Source organism: Lates calcarifer, linkage group LG14 (genome assembly GCF_001640805.2).
Source record: "Lates calcarifer isolate ASB-BC8 linkage group LG14, TLL_Latcal_v3, whole genome shotgun sequence".
NCBI classification, from domain to species: domain Eukaryota; kingdom Metazoa; phylum Chordata; class Actinopteri; family Centropomidae; genus Lates; species Lates calcarifer.
In genome coordinates, this window is record NC_066846.1 from 11,704,285 (window position 1) to 11,723,594 (window position 19,310).

Genomic DNA, 19,310 nt, shown 5'->3' on the forward strand with positions numbered 1-19,310 from the left:
TGCCTGTGGTCATCGTTTGGACACTCGACTGTGAGAAAAAGGCCTCGCCTTGCTCAAATGTTTGTGTATAAGACTGTTAAAGTGTGTGTGTGTGTGTGTGCTTTCGTATCCACTGAGCAGTGATGAGTACACCTTTGTTGGCATGAATATTTCATTGCCAACTTCCTTTTTCTTCTTCCTTCCACATCACAGGCGTCTAGTGGTGGGTCAGGTGCAACGACATGTGTTCAGCTCTGACAGTGGAGGTGTAGAAAGCTAAGGATTACAGTATGTGTGTATTTTTATACGTTAGCTGGGTTATTCTATGCATTTGTGTGGGTGGGCGGCTGCTGGTCACGTTATGTAAATTGGAAACATGTTGTGTAACCACAGGAGGAAGTTATGCTACTATTGCTGCCTGTTCTACTTAACATAAGCAAACAATATTGCATCAGATTGAATTTCTTTGCATTTAAATAAAACATGAAGCATGATTTCATTATTTTATGTTTCTAGTTCAGTTTTGCTGCAGTAGGTTTAAAGTCACCCTCCGTTCAAAAAAATCTGTTTTACTTGTTATTTCTTCTTCTATTTTTTGCTCATTAAACTGTAATAGCACAGATCAAACACATCGAGCCCGGTAGTATCATCAAACCTTACTTGACTAGATGTCGTCTGTGGGCTCAGATGCAGTAGTGTGGTTTCAACAGGTCTGCTGCAGGATTCTGTGCATAGTGCAGGGATAAAATTCAACTGAATTTACATTAAAGCAGGTTGTTTTAACCAAGATTATGATGCACAATGGCTGTTATAGGCTAACCTGCAATATTACAAATTTCTAGTTTATTCCTGTTAATTCCTGTTAATTCCCATGGAAAGTTTCCAACTTAGAACATTTTGGAACCCTATTTGTATATTCATAGATTCTGAATCACCATAAATATAATTTTTATCATCTCTAACCAGAACTTTTTTGTCAAAAACTATGATGCACAAACTATTAAATACTCCAAGCAGAGTTTTTTTTTAATGTCACAAAACCTGACTGGACTCAATCTTTTTATTTGAAACAAATGAGCAGTGACTCTGTCATAATATTACTGTTTCTATATGATATGATTTGGGCTCAGTACTTAATTTGCCCTAAATATTATACAATACAAAGTTATCCATAGTAACCTTTAGTTCTTTAAAGCAAACAAAATCAGTTAAACTCCATACACCTTCAGGTCTGGGCTTTAATTTTGAAGATCTGTCTGATGCAGGTTTTTCCTTTAGTTCTGATGGGAATGAGAAATGCTTTCAAAGATGAGATCACTGCCTGGACATGAACACACCCTGCAAACCAAATTTACCACCCTATCAAATATTAACACTTGTTTTCCTGTCAACAACCACTGCTGCTCTAACATTCAAACAAACAGAGTGAAAGATTAAGAGAATGAAAGGGAAAAAAAGGAGATGTCGTTGACCACTAAGAGAGAAAACAGAGGTAAACAGGCAGATGGAGATAGAGGTGTGTTCCTGTTTGTGTGGAAACAACATGATCTCTTCCCCTCTGTCATTGCATAACAGGTGGGTGTACGCATGCATGTGTGTGTGCGTCTGTGCTAATGTGGGTGTTGATGCGATGCTATATGTAAAGTGTGTATCTCTGTATAATCATGTGTAAACATGTTTGTGTGTGTGTGTTAATCTGACAGGTAACAGACTGCTGCGCAGCACGTCTATACGCTCACACTGACAGACTACCGCAGTGACCGATAGAGAGAGAGAGAGAAGAAAGAGCAAAAATGGCAGAAAGCAAGGAAGAGAATAAAAAAAACATAAGAGGAAAACAAATGAGAAACAGCAAGAAAGAAAGAGGAAACAAATGAAAAAGAAAGCAAATGACAAAAACGACAAAGAAAGGAAGTGAGAAAGAGAAAGAGTCAAAGAACAAAAACAGGAACAGGAAAAAAGACAAAGCATTAAAAGAGGAAAGAAGAAAGAAAAGGAACTTGATGCGTAAACAAAGAGAGAGGACGGTTGGGGATTTACCATATACAGTAACAGTCTGTTTCTAGAATAAGCTCGGTTTCTCAAACATAGACATGGGACGACAAAAATAGACTTTCTACAAAGGAGTTCGCTGAGTGGTTAGTGGTGGTGCAGAAAGCATGACAAACTTGTGTGTGTGTGTGTGTGCGTAGAGAAGCAGAAGACTCTCAGCGCTCCATCTGTGAGTCTCCGAATCCTCCGCCTATTTGTCAGACTGAAGGGAATCCTGCGACGCTGCAACAATAACACACGGCTGCAAACGCGCACACACATGCTCGCAAATGTGGGGGATTTTATCATGATCTTATCATGTGCTGGCGTTTACTCATTCATCTGCAAACACGTTGCACACACATGCATGCACACGCTAAAAATAAAAGCACACTCGATGCTTCATTGTAACTCAGTTATAATGTGAGAAACTCTGGTGTTACAGATAAGCTGCCTACGCACGTTTTCTAACTAATAAAAGCAAAACAATGAGTTATCTTGAAAGAACTGTCAGTGTTTCTGTTACTTAGTGTTACCCCTGAATGTGAACTTCAGTAGAAATTCAGGTGAGAAACAGGTCACTACCAGGTTCAGTTTTAGGTGTTGCTTTAATTTCCGTAAATGAATGAGATCATGACTGAGGTGGCTGGCAGCCCGCTGTGGGTTATTTACTAAATAACTTCTATCTCATCTATCGCTTCCCTTGTAAAGCGAATCGAAAAGTGCTGCCTAAAGAAACTTGAAACTTCATGAAACTTGCCGGGGAAAACTGCCACATCATGACTCGTGAGCTGATACTGACGTGTAAAATCGGTGGAATGTCCCTTTAAGACGTGAGAACGCTAGTTTCAAACGTGACTGATGAGAGAAACTCAATTTTTTATTTTTATTTTTACTTCAATTTTAATTTAAAGGAAATCAAAAACTTTTCAGAGATGACCTGGCAGTGAAAATAACTGTGATTTGTTAAGCCCTAGTGTCAGCAAATGTTGATGTTCCTTTGGCGTTGAAAGAAAGCTTAAGTGTTCATGGGAAATGTAGTTTTAAATTTGAGCTCAGTGTCTGATGAGGAGGCTACAATCACTGATTCTAACTAAGTATCTATGATGATTGATATGAAACCACTTTGTTGTTCACTGTGCGTATCGTTTGTTATGCTGCTATTTATAAACCCTATACTGTATCTGGGATAAAACATGTTGGTGTTTACATGTTTGCACACTTATTTGTATACACATGTTGCACACACACACAAACACACACTGAACGCACTGAAGAAGCCACATGCAGGTTGAATTCCCATGCTGCTATCCTCTCCATGTTTACGAGCAGATTTACCACAGTGCTCTATAAGTGAGGTGTGAGGAAGTGATGTACCCTCATTTTCACACAATCTCTCTCTCACACACACACACACACACACACACACACACACACACAGACCTACTTTAAATACAAAAGAGCCTTTACTAACCGGCCACCTCCCTCCATTACACCCAAACACACATATCTCATTTCACACACTCACTCCCCATCTCCCCCTCTATTCTCATCTCCATCCTCCCCTTCTCCTTCTCTCCCTCTCTCTTTCTGTCCACTCCTCCTTCTTCTCCTTCTCTCATTGCTTACAGTGATATTCGATCAGCTCTTTGTTTAGAAAACACTGAGCTCCCTCTGCCCCGCTCTGCCTTTCAAAGGATGTGGCTTTTTTCTTGCAAACATCGGTTTGTTTCCTGGTAAAACCCTTTATACATGTGAAGAGTTTTGGGTGTGTATTTACGGGTGTTGGTTGGGAGGGGGGTGGTCACTGTGTGTGAATTGGGTGTGTGTGTGTGTGTGTATATGAGGCTAATCTGTGTGAGTCTGCGTGTGGCTTCATTACCCAGATTGAAAAGCTGAAAAAAGGGAAGAAAAAAATAAATAAACAGGGGTATTTGTTTTCTTTCTGATAAGTTGCCAATACCTCTAAACTCTGATATGATTCACTGTCTGGCTCAGCGTTGAGCTTGATGACTAAGGAGAGAGAGAGAGCGGCAGACGCAGAGGCAGCGAGAGACAAAAGGCCGAGTCAGGGAGCGAGATAGAGATGGAAATGGAGAGAAATTGGCATTCGTGCGACTCGGGGCTGGGTAAGCGCTCCTTCCTAATATGATTATAAATCGTCTTGTCCTCATCTTTTTGTGCCTGGTGTGTCCTTGGCCCGAGTCAGAGGGGGGAGGAAGCCTCGTTCCAAGCCTGAAAAGCCTCTGCAAGCCAACTAAGCTAAGTGCCCGGAAGGAAAAAAAAAAACAACAAAAAATTAGAAGCACTGCTGGCTGAGGTTAAAAGGACACTTACTGTAAATGAAAAAAAATGGAGAGCATCAGCAATCAGAGTAAATGCAACAGGGCGCATCAACAAAATGCTGCGTTTAAAAGCAGGACTAAGCAAGATGTGCGTGATAAAATCTGCCGGCCTCATCAGCTCAAAGTGGAGCTGGATCAACACAAGGAGGGTCCCATCTTCACTAATTGAGATAATGCAGATTTGCTTAAATGAAATTAAGGTGTCGGGGACGGACGCCAGCAGGAAGTCAGGAAGCCAAAGTCACACAGGAAGCACAGAATCTACAGAAACTGAAAGTCGATGAGACAGTTCAGTGTTTTAGGCCAAAGTCTTGTTTTGGCTGAAAATTAAAAACACTGCACGTGAATTTGTCTCCTGATCAGCAGCAGGCGACCGTCTCATCCAGAGACGGCTGGATCCTCCACGCCCCTCTTCACCTCCTTCACCCTCACGACAAACTCCACTTCTCCTCACTTGTGCTGTCTATTCAGTGGGAGAGTGTAAATACAAGCGAGGCTCACGCCAACGCAGCTTCATGGCAAATATGAGGTCTCTGCACCCTGAGCGCAGGCACTCGGACCACTTTACCTCAGTTCTGTCTGAGCCATAAACCACTGATCTCCAACAGGAGAGGAGGGGAACTGACTGAGATTGTGTATAATTTTTTATGTCACCTTGAACACGCTAACCCAACAGCCTGAATTAGCATTAACAGAATTAAAATAACATCAACATCTATTTGTGTAGAAGCTAATTTGCTGATTTGCAGTCATGCATGAAAGGATGGTCAGTGCAAAACCGGAAACGCTCAGGCCTCTTCCTTATCTGAGTTTGTTCATCTTGAAATGATTTGCATTGCGCAACTGCACCTGAAACATGATGCTGCAACTTGTGTTTGTGTTGTGTAAGCGAAGAAAATGATTCTGCCATGCAGAAGAAATTTGGAAATTCTCCTCATGTTGCCACACCGGCTTTTTTTTTTCTCTTTGTACCAACTCAAAACTTCTCCAACTGCCTTGACCTTGACAGCAGGTGTTTGACAAACAACCCCAAGACTCATGGACTCAAGGTCCACTTACTGGCTTTTTCTAGAGTTTGCTTGGTTGCCATGTTGTGATTTCATCTATTGCACTTTTAGGTCTTTGAAACCATGCTGGCATGAAAAACTAAACAACAAAATTCATTATTAACATTGGAAGAAGCTGTTTAACAAAGCAGTGCCAGCTCATTTTCTTCTTAGAGCTTTTAACCATATCCCTTTTGTTGAAAGCTCTGACAAAAGCTAGTAAGCTAACTGTAATTTGGTATTATTTAGCCAAAATGCTATGTCCTAGGTGATGAAATCCTCAGAGACGACTACATCCGCTAATGTCAAACAGTTGAAAGCTCCAGAGAAACGCAGATTAAATCAGGATTGTTTTGCCAAACTTTATTTCTGCAGGGGAGTAGTCTGTAAGCAGCTGTGGTTTTGCTAAATGAGGGATACTTTTAATTGTTTTTGTTTATGCATCTTCAGACTCATAATAAATCAATTCTAATGAAATTGTTCCTTTTAATCGCCTGAGTCATTTAGCAGTGCAAAGATTGCACAATGTAGGATACACAAGAAGAGAAGAGAGAGAAGAGAGAAAAGATAAAGATATCTATCTATTCAAGCATCTATACCGATGTGTCTGAATATTGTATCTATCGATTACCTCGACCTGTATCACTCTTTCATTATGACGAGAATCCGTCTCTGTTACAAACCTCTCACAGACAGACACACACACGCGGCCGTATAAAAATAAAATGTGTTGTTTTTAGACGGAAAGCCACATCCTTCCAGTACAGTCACCCTGACTGCCAGTGTACTCTAGTTCTCTATCTTCCTCTCTCTCGGTTTTACTCAGACTCTGTTTCCAGTAACATTCGCTAATAACTCACAATGGTTTTTGCAATCAAAGACCCTCTCTGACCTCTGTAAAGACAACATCCGACCCATCAGATCCCTGAATATATTCCTGAATATATTCAAGCTGTAAATACGCTGCTTTCTGTGACACTGTTTCCTGACTCTGAGTGTCTTTCTTTGACCTTTTACAACACAATATCTAAACAACTGTGGTGTACGGCAAGTGATTTGTGACAGAGGCCTGGGCGTGGCAGAGGTCCTGTTTTAACGTGTGGTCATGGCGCAGGTTAGACAGTCTATTATTTGCATGTTGTAGCACGCCACATATCAACTTTATGGCTTCATTTGGCAGCAGTAGCTGAGGTTTTTTTTTTAACATTGAAACAGCATTTTCATTATGCATTCAAACAGCGTTTTTAAATCATATATCAGGACTCAGTGAGGACCCAAACACTTCTGGTGCAGTCTACAAAGTGTAATGTTTGCTAATATGTTTTTATTACAGTTAATACCACTGAAAGTTAATATATGGCACATGGAAGTGAGGATTATTAAAAACTGTTGGCAACAGAAGCATCAGTACCAGTAACAGCTGAGAGGTAATGGGAAAAACTATCATGAATATCATGAAAAGTTATCAATACTAATAGTAGCAGTAGTAGTAGGATAAGAAGTGATACAATTACTGTATGTATCTGATAGAAAATACAAACTATTGTACATCACAGGGAACCCTCCTGTGCTGTACGCTGTGCAGGAAGTGAAGCACACGCCTACATAGGCTGATGACATGCAAAAGGTGTCTTCTCACATCAGACACTTCCCTTCAGCTCCAACTGACTTTATCATTGTAACTTCAAGAGGGAAGCAGCGAGTTGTACTGTGTGGCATAACAAGCTGCACAATACTGATGTGAAAAATTATTAGCATGTTTGCATTTTAAAAAGCAGCTTTAAGTCAGTAAAGTGCTTTTAATGTTGTCGAAAGAACTGGGTTTAGAATCAAGGAACAACAAATAATCATACTATGAAATTTATTCCTGATTTTTACCCTGTTCTCTGCCAGTTTTCCTGTGCATTGCCCTTGTCAACTTCTGTCTCGTTAGCCTGTGGAAAAACCCCTCAGAGACGCTCGGCGGTCACTTCTACCTTTACAGAGATGAGCTTAAAGGCAGCAGTACGCAGTGCCATCTGACCACATCTAAAGGCCAGACACTTGCTTTTGGAGCTAAAAGCCTGCAGAGCAGCCTGACCTGATAACACTTCAAATGGGGATAAACGGCACACGCTTTCATACAGTCCATCATTCACTGTACACACAGAGAGCGACGGAATCGAAATTGAATCCTGCTTTGCTTCTGAACCTTTGCACACCTGGCCGCAGAGTCAGACAGACGTTTAACCGCCTCCAGTTCCAGTTTTGGAACGGTGTCCGACTGTCTGCCAGTCGCTGTGTTTAAAGGACAGTGACTGATGTAAAGTCTAACGACTGGGAGGTTCACGTGAGGTCGGTAAAACCTCACTGGCCTCCCTCACGCAGATGTGGCCAGCTGTGTTTGTAAGAAGCCGGAGGCTCAGGTCACCTGTGCCACCTGTGTGTGTACATGTGTGTTTACTGTATAAGATACAGCAGGTAGGCAGCAGCAGAAGCTGTAATAATCATAATTGTAATTACTGTAATTGTAGGAAGTGCACTAAAGGAAGTAACAGTAGTGAACAGAGCTGACTCTCCCTCTCTCTTTGTGTGTTTTGTATGTCTTTGTATGACACACACACACCACACACACCACACACCACACACTCTGACACACACACGAACACGGCTGCAGTCTTTAGCCTGCATCAAGTGTCATTAACAGATGCGTCTTCTCGTGCTGCTGACTCAGACGGTTACTCTTCATGTGGTACTTCAAGTCGGGGGGTGTCACAGCGCGCAGACACACACACACACACACACACACACACACACACACACACACACAAGCAGGTCAAAATAAACAATGGCTGATTTTGCAAGCTGCAGTCACAGAGAATAAACTGAATCATAAGATTTATCTGATTTCTCAGGACAGCAGTATTGCAAAAGCAACATGTTTTGTGCATGTGTTTGTCTAAGTGTGTGTGTGTGTGTGTGTGTGTGTGTGTGTGTTGTGGTGACTGTCTCTTGCTTCCTGTTAAAGAGGTTTCAAGAGAGAGAGAGGCTGACAAAAAAACAGAGGGAGTCTATTTTTGGCCACAGAGAGAGAGAGAGAGAGAAAAAGAAAGATGAAGAGATACAGCGGGGTTAAAATAACAAGAGGTGCACAGAGGCGTAAAAAAAAAACATTTTAAAAAAGTAAAAAAAAAAACAAACGAAAAAGGGGAAGAAGAAATGCAAAGTAGTGAGAAGTGAGTGTGAATATGTCTCCTCCCGTTTGCTGTCCTGTTTTAAAGGCCAACACCCTGACAGGATAAACTGTACCCTGTGACAGCAGCAGAGCATCACAGGAAGTGTTGTGGCCTCTGTGTCTCATTAATAGACGCATGTTATGGTGACTGAACGACGTGCAGCGCTGAGTGGTAGTGCATCTAAAAAAAAAAAAAAAAAAAAAAAAAAGGAAACGGTGATCTTGTTTTGCACGTTTCTCAAATGAATATATCTTATACTTCCCTTTGGTGTTTTTATTCAGTGCAGCCTTCACTTCTTCTCTCATATAATTACTTTTTTTTCTGTGCCAAATGTATTTCTCATTCACTTTGTAGGAGTTCAGTTCGCCTTCATTTTATACTACTAATCAGATCAGGACAGACCAGGATAATCTCAACTAAAATCTGACTAAACCCAACATTTAACCATTAGCTCACCAGGCTAGACTCTTCTAATTTTCTTAATAACCCTCAGAATAACTAAAAATCAAACCAGGCTTGAGCCAGATCCAAACTCAAGCCAAGAAGTACAACTCTACTTTCCAAGGCTTTTTCATGACCTATCCACCTTTTCATGTTTCTATCCACTAATGCTCTCGTTTTGAAGTATGTGATTAATCTGTGAAGTTGATTGTCGCATTTTGCTATTTTCAACACTAACTTTTCCACTTTGTGATATTTTCATTACAATTTTTTTTATTAGCAAACTGAAAATGTGCATAAAAAGTCAGATTGAAATGCACTTACAGGCTGCCTGGTTACCAGGTTGTGTAGCACTGTGATGAGCTCAGCTAGCCACTGAGCTAGAGGTTTGCTCTCTGATGGATTCGTTTGCACACAAAAATAATGTCACAGCGTGTTTTGTTGAGGCTGAAAAGCTGCATAATGCACCTTTAACTACAAGGTGTTGCAGACATTATGGAGGACATCAGAAAATGTACTTCCCTGCTTATTTTGACAACACAACCTTAGCAGCTGTAGCTAGCTGAAGCATCTGAGTGAGTATCATCACTCACTGACACAGACAAGATTTCAGTTCAGATCCATGAGACAAACATGTCAAAACTCATGCTTTGTGTTGTCAGTCTCCATTAGCCAGGAGAGAGTGAAGAGGGAGACAAGCAGTGATGAACAGACACACACACACACACACACACACACACACACACACACACACACACACACACACACACACCTTCCACTGATTGATAACACACGTTAGCACATTAGCAGTTCTACACACACACAGACAAATGCACACCTGTCAAAACTGAAACGTGTTGGGTCATTAGTGATAACACAAACACACACAGCTGTTACTGATTGAGAGCACACAGTAGTTCATTAGTGACTACACACACACACACACACACACACAGATATTGTTGTCTCCTCATCATTAGCACATTTCCAAAGTGAGTGTCACTATGTTAGACACAGCCGCTGTAGATAACTCATCAACTTTGTCTCTCTCTCTCTCTCTCTCTCTCACACTCACACACACACACACACACACACACACACACACACACACTTTCCTTAATGGCGTGTTGCAGACCGAGGCCTAATGGCGGTTTAGACTTTGCAGGCATAGGAGGGAGGAGGGATGACAGGGCAAGATGGAGAGGGAAAAAGACAAGGGGGTTGAAAGTGGAAGAATGAAAGAGTGAAACAGCAGGAGGAGACAGAAGAAGAGTGAAAAAGAAAGATCAATACAGGGATGTAAAGGCAGCTAAACTAAACTTAAGTCACTTCACCCTCCTTCTGCTGCTGCTGATATAAATCTTTGTGACGTTCGTGTACAACATTTATCACAGTGCCAGTCACTGTGATGTGACATAAGGGGTTTTTTCAAGGGGAAAAAAGTGAGAAAAAAGTGTTTGACAGATGCATCAACCTGACGTGACACAAAATGATCACAAAATGATGTTAAGACACGAGGAAGCCTCATTAAAGCAGCTTTGGAAGTGAAACAAGACTTTCAGCTCCCACGTTCAGCATTTAGGCTTCTGTCTGAACACTACTGACAACACATCTGTCTTGGCTGTTGTTTGTCCAACATTTTATCTACAACACATAACCTGAATAAAGCTCAAATCATTATTTGTAACTATCAACAAAGTCCCCTGGGAAACACCTCAACAAAAAGAGGTTATTTGGAGGAAATGGCTAAAAATGTAACTGAAGTGATACAGGATTTTTGAATGATGAGAGCATTTTTGTTTCCTGGAATTTGTATTTAACAATTGTGACCAATAAATGCACTGAACAGAGCAGTTTCCTGTTTAAAATCATGTCACCACTACTGGATAAACTTTAAAATGGCTTAAGTGTTTTTAAATTCTCTTTGGCAGCTAGTACAAGCTAATGGGCTACTATGTTTAAACCTGGTTATTTTCATACGTGGGTCGACTTTGACTGAAGGTCATGCTAACTAGTTTACCAGTATTTTAAGATGATTTACGTCAAATGAAACTTAACCTGGAAAGCTGTGGCTCATGCTTGTGCTTTGCACCTTCTCCAGAGCTTTTAACCATATCACATGCTCCTCATCAGCAGATGGTGGCTGTTCATAATAGAACAGCACATGTTTAAACTTTCCATTATTCTGGCACTTTTATGACCTCTTGTCTGTCTTATTAATAGCTAAATGGTTCCAACAGTGTTTTAGGAGTTTTTAATCATCTTCCATTGGTTTAATTGATCACAAATGATGCGAAAAAACAATTTAGGTTAAAGTCTGAGAAAAATTAACTCCACAAAAACAGTAAAGCTTTTTTTTCCCCACATATCACTTCACCCTGATCTTAAGTATTTTGATTAATCTGAATTTAAGGAGGTAAGTTAGACTGATCATGCCTATAGGGAAGCTAGAAAGACAGAAAATGTGCCACTGTCACTGGATGAGAAGACTTAATAGAAACGCAGATACGAATGGGGGGAAAAGAAGAAAAAATACGAGCGGTGTTGAGCAACAGAGTGGACACATGAAGGGAGGACAGGATGAAAGGAAAGGAAGGAAGGACGGGGTGATGAACGACGGAGGTCAGAGAAGAGAGAGATGCATGTAGAGATCAAGGCAGGAGATATAAAGCACGACCAGGTGGCAGCAATGAAAGAGAGGAATTGAAATAAGAATGGACACAAAAGATAAACACTGAAAAAGACGGTAAAAATAGAGACAGGAAGTGAAGTGAGGAGTGAATGTGTCTCAAAAAAAGGGTTCCTCTTTTTAAAAATACTGTAAAAGACATTTTAAGTGAGAGGTTTGTTTAAATAAATCAGTCTTTTGTTACTAAATCTGATTTGGCTGTATTTTATTATCCTTTGGCTTTTAACTTTTTTACATTACACTACAGTCTTCTTTTACAGCATGAGATCTTCATTTAAAGAAAACGTCTCATGTCAAACCCTTAAAAGAAGTGAGACTAAACCACTGCAGGTGTTTTCAGTCGAGGAAATACGTTTGTTTTTCTCCTGAAAATACTCTTTTGTTCCGAGCTTTTGAAGGACTTCCTACTTTCTTTGAATGTAAAGTGGAGGTTTTTGAGGACTTCCTGCTTTCTTTGAGTCCACTCGTTGGACGGGCTGACGTCACGGGGGGGACCGGAGGTCAAATCAATGGAAACTAAGTTGGAAGGCTCCAGTTAACGAACACCAGTCAGTCTGGGAGACAAACCGACTCGGCATTTAAACTCTCTGTGTGTGTGTGTGTGTGTGTTTGCCTGAGTACACTCATGCATGTATGATTAACAGCCAATGTGCAGTAATTTCATTAAAGCAAATCAATAACACTCGCTGTGTCCACTGTGGATCATGGCAAATTAGCCACTTTATCATAGATTACCTATAAAGAACTGTATTGGAGAACGCTGTCGCTGCTGCTGTAAAATATGTATTCACTGCTCGAACAACGTTTAAGTTATGATGATTAATATTGTAAAATTAGGTACGTAATTAGTGAATATAATTAAACACGAGTGCAGTGACAATATACAAACACCTGCCTTGTTTCTGTGTCATTACATTTTGCCAGCAGCAGCTAGTTTTTAATGCTCCTCTGGGAAGGTTTGTACTTATATGGTGTCAGAAATTAACTTTTTGGCTCACCTGCCAAAGCTCCAGTACCTGCCAGGAAACACTTTTAATTAATGAACTTTTCTTGTAATGGCACAGTTTCAGTGCAAACCTACTTTATGTACAAGAATAAGTCAACAGGAAGGCACGCAGGGAGAGATATAGAGTCTAATTCTTTAGAGCTAGAATTTCTTTCTAAAACTGTGAAGAGAAATGACATACATTTAAAAGACTCACACAGTTCAGTTTAAGCTAATGTTAGCAGCCGATTAAGAGCCTGACTGTCCTTTAACTTAGACAATTAGCTCATAGCCACAGAGAGTTCATCAAACAGTCACAAGACCAAAGACGACAGATTAGAGGTCCCACATTGGGTCAGGTCCAAATTCTGCTCAGTCTAATCAGGTCAGGTCAGGTCTTGTTTTACTGCTGCAGGTCTCAGGTCTGTGTGTTAACATGCCAAATACTTGAGAGTACACGGTATTAGCTCTGAGCTCAGGACTGTGACAGCTGGTTATTTTGGTTTTCAACTAATTTATTTTCTCTAAATATGAAGTTAGTCACATTATCTGATCTGTGTGTGTTATCCCTTTTTTTTTTGTTTAACTGAAATGTCTGAAAATGTCTTATTCTTGTTGTTTTGTTTGGACTGCAGGAAGCTCAAGAATAAAGACTTAATCTGGCATTTACCTCAAAAAAAGACTGTTTCTATCAAATGAAATGAGTATGAACAGCTGTATGACATCCCCTGGTTTAACTCAGTTCCACGTATCGACAAGCCGCGGCAGGGAAGTGCTCTGAGAAGTAACGACGAGCCAATAAACCAGGAGAGGAAGAAGAAAGGAAGCCAATTTTAGTGAGTCAAAACATTCATAAAAAGCCTCTCGAATGTTTTATAAGGTAGAAAATGCAGTGAGCATGTTTGCTCAGCCTTAAGGAAACAATGTGTTTGGTGCAATCTTTCTGCCAGCGACTGAACAACACATCTTAAATAGTCAGGCCGCCTCCTCTATACTCCTGCCAACCTGTTGTGATGGTAAATATGGGTATTAGAACCTGCTGTTTGCTGTGTAGATTTCTTATATAACTGACTCTGGATCTGGACTCTCTGTTACTTTCCACTCTCCCTCTATCTCTCTCTCTCTCTTCCACTTACTAATTTTCTCTCCTTTGCCTATCTCCATATTCTCTCTCTTTCTCTCTCCTCATCTCTTTCCATCACTCCCTCCATCTCCCTCTCTCAGTATTGACCCACACACTATTGCAGCTGTATCACATCAAGCCAAGGGCATAAATCAAAGCGCGCACACACACACACACACACACATAACACTGGCCATCCCACACACTCATGCACTCTCCTCAAGCCATTTCTGTTTACCGTCCCACACACACACACTCACACGCTAACACACACATCTATAACTCGTCCTCATCGCCATTGCAGTGAACACCCACACAGATTTCTGCACCAGGAGGGAGATGCAGATAAAAAAGAACAAATATAGTGGGTTTGATTCCAAAGCACGGTGCAGGAAATCCACAGGAACGGGAAAAAAAAACCTGAAGTGTTACCTGTTGGTCACCACTCAAAATGCCAGAAATACGACTGGTTATATAATCTCAAGTGGTGCTCCTATTTTAGAAGGAAAAGTGTTTGGTTGGGAAGCAGAGAAAACTTACAATTTATTGATTCCTCTCATCTAAAAATGACATTGAGGTACAAGCGCTCCCAAAATGGTCATAGGAAAAATAATATAAAAATAGGGAAATGAGAAAAATAATAGGGAAACAGGTTGGATATGATAAAGAACAGGCTGCTGGTGTTCTTTTTAATTATATTTTGAATAATTAATTTTTTTTAGATCTTATTTTGGAAGGGGAGACTCTCCAGACACCGTTAGGAAAACACCCAAAATGGAAGTAAAATAAGATCTACAACAAAGATCAGGGGAAAACATGTTGAGAAATGAATAAAAACAGAAATATGATAGGGAAAATAAATTAAAGAGCGCAGGGAAAAGAGAGCAGGAGAGAGAGAGAAAGGTAGAATAAAGAAAGAGAGGAAAGGCGATGCCTTGTGCCTCACATGGAAACAAACATAATGAAGGAACTGCCCTTCTCTCTGTGTGTGTGTACTTTCGTATGCACGTCCATTACAGCTTACTCAAAGCCACAGCAGTGATGCCACACACACACACACACACACACACACACACACACAAACACAAACACACACAATTCACAGAAGCTGTTTGCTCTTCCGCCTCATTCTCTTCCTGTGTCTCCTTTATTTTCCACAGTAAATGAGAGCAAGGCAAACAAGAGGAGGAGGACGGACGAGAAGAGGAAAAAGAAAGAGTGTGAAACCTTATGTAATAAGCCTGGAGGTAAAGAGGGACAAAAAGAAGGAAAGGTGCAAGGAAGGAGACAGAAAGCCAAGAGGCCATGAAGGAAGAGCTGATTAAAGAGGAACTTAAAAACACAACTCACAGTGTTAGGACGACTTGTGGCACAGGTGATACTTTTAAAATGACTGACAGCAACAAAACCCTTAAAGTCAGTTTCTCAGACTTCACATCACACGTCCATTTCCCACAACTGCTTCCTGTGGCAAACAATGTTTTACTGATCATCCCAGCAGTCGCTTAGAAAATCAGAGTAGTTTAAAAGCCCATTCCAGGCTTGGTTGCATTTAGGGTGTCAGTCCTCTTCCGCTCTCTCATCCTCCTCTAACTGTTATGTAGCAAGCTAACAACCAGCTAGCAAATGTAATAGCTTGCTGTCAGTCTCCTGCTAACTGGAGAGCTTTTTCTGCCGTTCCTCAACATCTCTTTATAGACTGAAATAACATACAATCCTGTGAACAAATGCCAGGGGAGACTAAACAGCCCAGTGCAGGGAAAACAGAAAGAAACTAAAAGTGGTTGTGACTGACTAATGCTAGCATGTTCCTGGCTAGCAAGTGTGTTAGCACTTAGCTCGCCAAAATACAGCGGTTTCCCAACTAGCCCTGCGAGTAGTCGCTATGTCTACAACCAAATATGTCACAAAGAAACAAGGCCACAACTCAGTTGAACTAGATGGAATAAAAAGCTTGAAATTCACCAAAACGTACCTCTGGACCAACTTAAAGCTTCAAACGTGCAGATGTTTTAAGTCGGTGTTGAAGAAAAATCCCAAACAACGTGCAGAAGACAAAGATAAACTTCAAAGTCTTAGCATGCTGCACGGCATTTAGCATCATGCTATTTAAGTATTTTTTAAATGTCTTATCAGGATTATCAACATTACGGAGTTGACAGTTGTTCTGCATGGATGGCAGTGAAGGTAGGAGATAAGGTAACGTGACGTTGCAGCATGATTTACTGTTACTGGAACAAAGTGAGAGCAGTTCCTGCTCTGCTCTGTAAAGCTGATTTTCAGGCCTGTGGCCGTTAAGTGTCATAAATGTACGATAGAAAATACCTATGATGGTGTTAAGTGTTTGTACTAAAACAAATAAAGTAAACAAAAAGCTTTTATCCCCTCAGGATTCGCTCAAAACATGGCTATCAGATGCATGGCTGTATTGATTACCCATACTGGGCTGTGAATTATGCTGTGCTCTGCTATAGTAAAGCGTCATATATCTGGATGTAATGTGCAGTATGATATTGACTGGCTGTTACATGTAGAGCTGCAGCATGTTCTCTGGATTTATGGTGATGGGTACACAGAGCTGTACTTCTATCTTTATAAGGACCTCCCATTTACTGCATGTAAATACTATAAATAATGATCTCAGACTGTTAATATGAGCTCCAACCATTACAGTAAACACTAATATGGCACCAAGTAAAGTTAAGTTTCTTGTGTCTCACTCTCTCGTTTTGTATCAGTCACGTAGTCAGATTAATTATGCATAAACATCACTAAAATTAGAAACTGACATCATTACTCTGATGTGATCTCTGAACAGTAACACCATCACCACTGCTCTCAAGTCCGACATCTCAGCATCTGGTTTGTATCTGCTGCTATTGGACGAGACATAAACTGTCAGGGCAACAAGGAGCACGATCTACAGGCTTTTTATCTACTTTTACTTCCCTCGGCTTCAAGCTGAAGCTGATTTTATCTTTATCTTAAAGGCATGTACAACAGCTGAAACTCTACGTGAGCATTTTTTATGCATATTTACATACATGTTTTGCAGGGGGCATTTTGCTTTTAATCGATACAATATATGAATTGTTTAGAGAAAGACAGGAAATGTGAGGAGAAAAGAGATGACAGACAACATGTACTTGAGGTGGGTGTATTGTGGTTTATAAGATACATGCCTCAGCACCCAGGCCACTGTGACAACCGAAAACTATTTTTTCATATTAAAAACAAACCATAAGAGCAGAGTAAGTCTTTTTTTTTCCTTCTGCAGAACTGTGCTGAGTTCTTACAGCCTCTGCACAAACAGGCTGGTGCAAGCCTCGGTTCAAAAACACAAACTGATTCTCACACAGATAACAAAACAGGAATACACACGCACAGCAAATCAATCTCCATCAGTCTTGAAAACCAATCTATTCGGTACAGTCCACGGGCTGGGTTTTACAGAGTCAGCCAATTAGCGAATCTCCAAGGTCACATTCACTTTGATTACAGTGCAGACTATAAAACAGCAGCAACAAAACATTTACAGTGCGAGTGGTTGTTGTCTATCACACACACACCTGGCAGAGCAGGCCTGAGCAGTGGAAACGGCTTCAAGTGAAAATCCAGTCTAAAATCATTATAAATCACAAATAAATCTATTTGAAAGTTTAAAAATGTGCCTGATTGTGTGAAATCTCAAAGAGTTAACTGCAAGGAACGACTTCAGCGAGTCTTTCTGACTTCTGGTGAGACAGAATTTGCTCCACTGAAGCCCCAGTATCAAAAAGCTCCTCTCTAAACCCAAAGATATTTAATTACAACGAACATCTCCAGAGTGAAATGAAAATGACGCGCCCGGCCTTCGTGGGCTATCACTGCATCTGTATAATTATTTAGCGACTCGCCACTGAGGAGCTGAATTAATCTAATAGTGTCAGGGTGTCAAGTCATAGTCGATAAGAATTAGCACCCTCCCTAACAAGTGCTCCAAAGGACTGACGCCCTAACAAGTACGGTAACAGGCAGGGGACAAAATCAAACGAGGCATGACCTAAAGGCAGGGTGGCTCTAATGTTGCCGAGCAGTAAACAACACACACATACTGTGAAGCTTACGTTAACACACACTCTTCAGCATACTAACGCAGTCGCCCACATGTACACAAACAAACAAAGGGATACACAAACGCACTAATCCGCTCAAGCCACCATTGTCACTGAAACATAATCCTGGAGTCGATGACTAGCTTAATCTAAGTCACATGACCTTAGGTACACACAATCCAATCAACACACACACACAACTTATAAAGAACTAATCAAAGTATTGTGAAGTTTGACTGACAGCTGGTGAATGTAAGATCTGGAGCCACCACTAGCAGCAGATTCTCTCGGCCAATGGGAAGGGAGCTGCGCGATGACATCACTCTACGGAATGTGAGGTCATTTTAAACGTATAACTTTTTTTGCCACATTAAGAGAACTCAGTGCAGTTTGTAAAACTATTCCAGACGTTCTGTCATCCACATAACTTCAGTGTAAACACAATAAGACTCGAGGAATACATTTAAAAATCCTACATAATATAGAGCCTATATTTTTGTGTCACAAATACTTTATACTATATTTAATCTGCTTCATTTAAATTCTTTTCTTTTTCATCTATGTTCTGGCTGTTTAATATTTTCTTTAATATGATATGATGAGATTTAAATTTGTTTTGATAAATTCTGTATTTAGTATTTAAAAATCATTCATTTTCAACTGGAAAACATGCTACTAAATGATTTAAAAAAAACTATGCTGAAAGAGGTCAAACTATTACTATGTGGTCATGGCTTTCACCCATAATTCTCTGAGCCTGAAACCGTGGCAACCTCCTGTAGTTTCCTTATGCCCTTATATGGGACACACACATCACATCACATCTCAACACAGCACATTACAGCCGTGTCCAATGAGATTAACCGATCAATACCAGACTGATATGCAATACCATTATCTGCTCCAGGAACAAATGTGGCATTATGGGATGGCGTCCCCATGACGACAGGGGTTACCGGGTATCCCATGTCTCCTATTGATCCGGGATGTGATTTACAGTCGACAGGCAATGAGGGTAATGGATGATGACTTCAAAAGGTACATGATAATAATTTGGGCTGGTGTCATCTGTGTGTTTGCATTTCAAATGATCTCACTACGGATATTAGCTCATCAATAACTAATGAGTCAGATTTGTATGTGTGTGTCTGTGTGTGTGTGTGTGTGAGTATTTTCCAGTAAGAGGCTAATATCACACCATCAATATCTTACAGTAAAGCAGATGCCAATGCGTAGCCATGGGAAGGCCAATAACAGGAAACCGTCACGGTGTGATTACGTCCTATCAGAGATTTGTACGCAACTCGTCGTCATGGTGTCAGCAAGAGGGGGAAAATGATGCAGGCAGGAAGCGGACCGGGG

At 40.7% G+C, this 19,310-nt stretch overlaps 1 protein-coding gene across 4 annotated transcripts in view; it reads right to left on the reverse strand.

The window, feature by feature from the left end:
• The window catches only part of si:dkey-172j4.3 (diacylglycerol kinase eta), an 82,048-nt gene that overhangs the window by 43,255 nt on the left and 19,483 nt on the right, over positions 1-19,310 (reverse strand). The window lies entirely within an intron of this gene.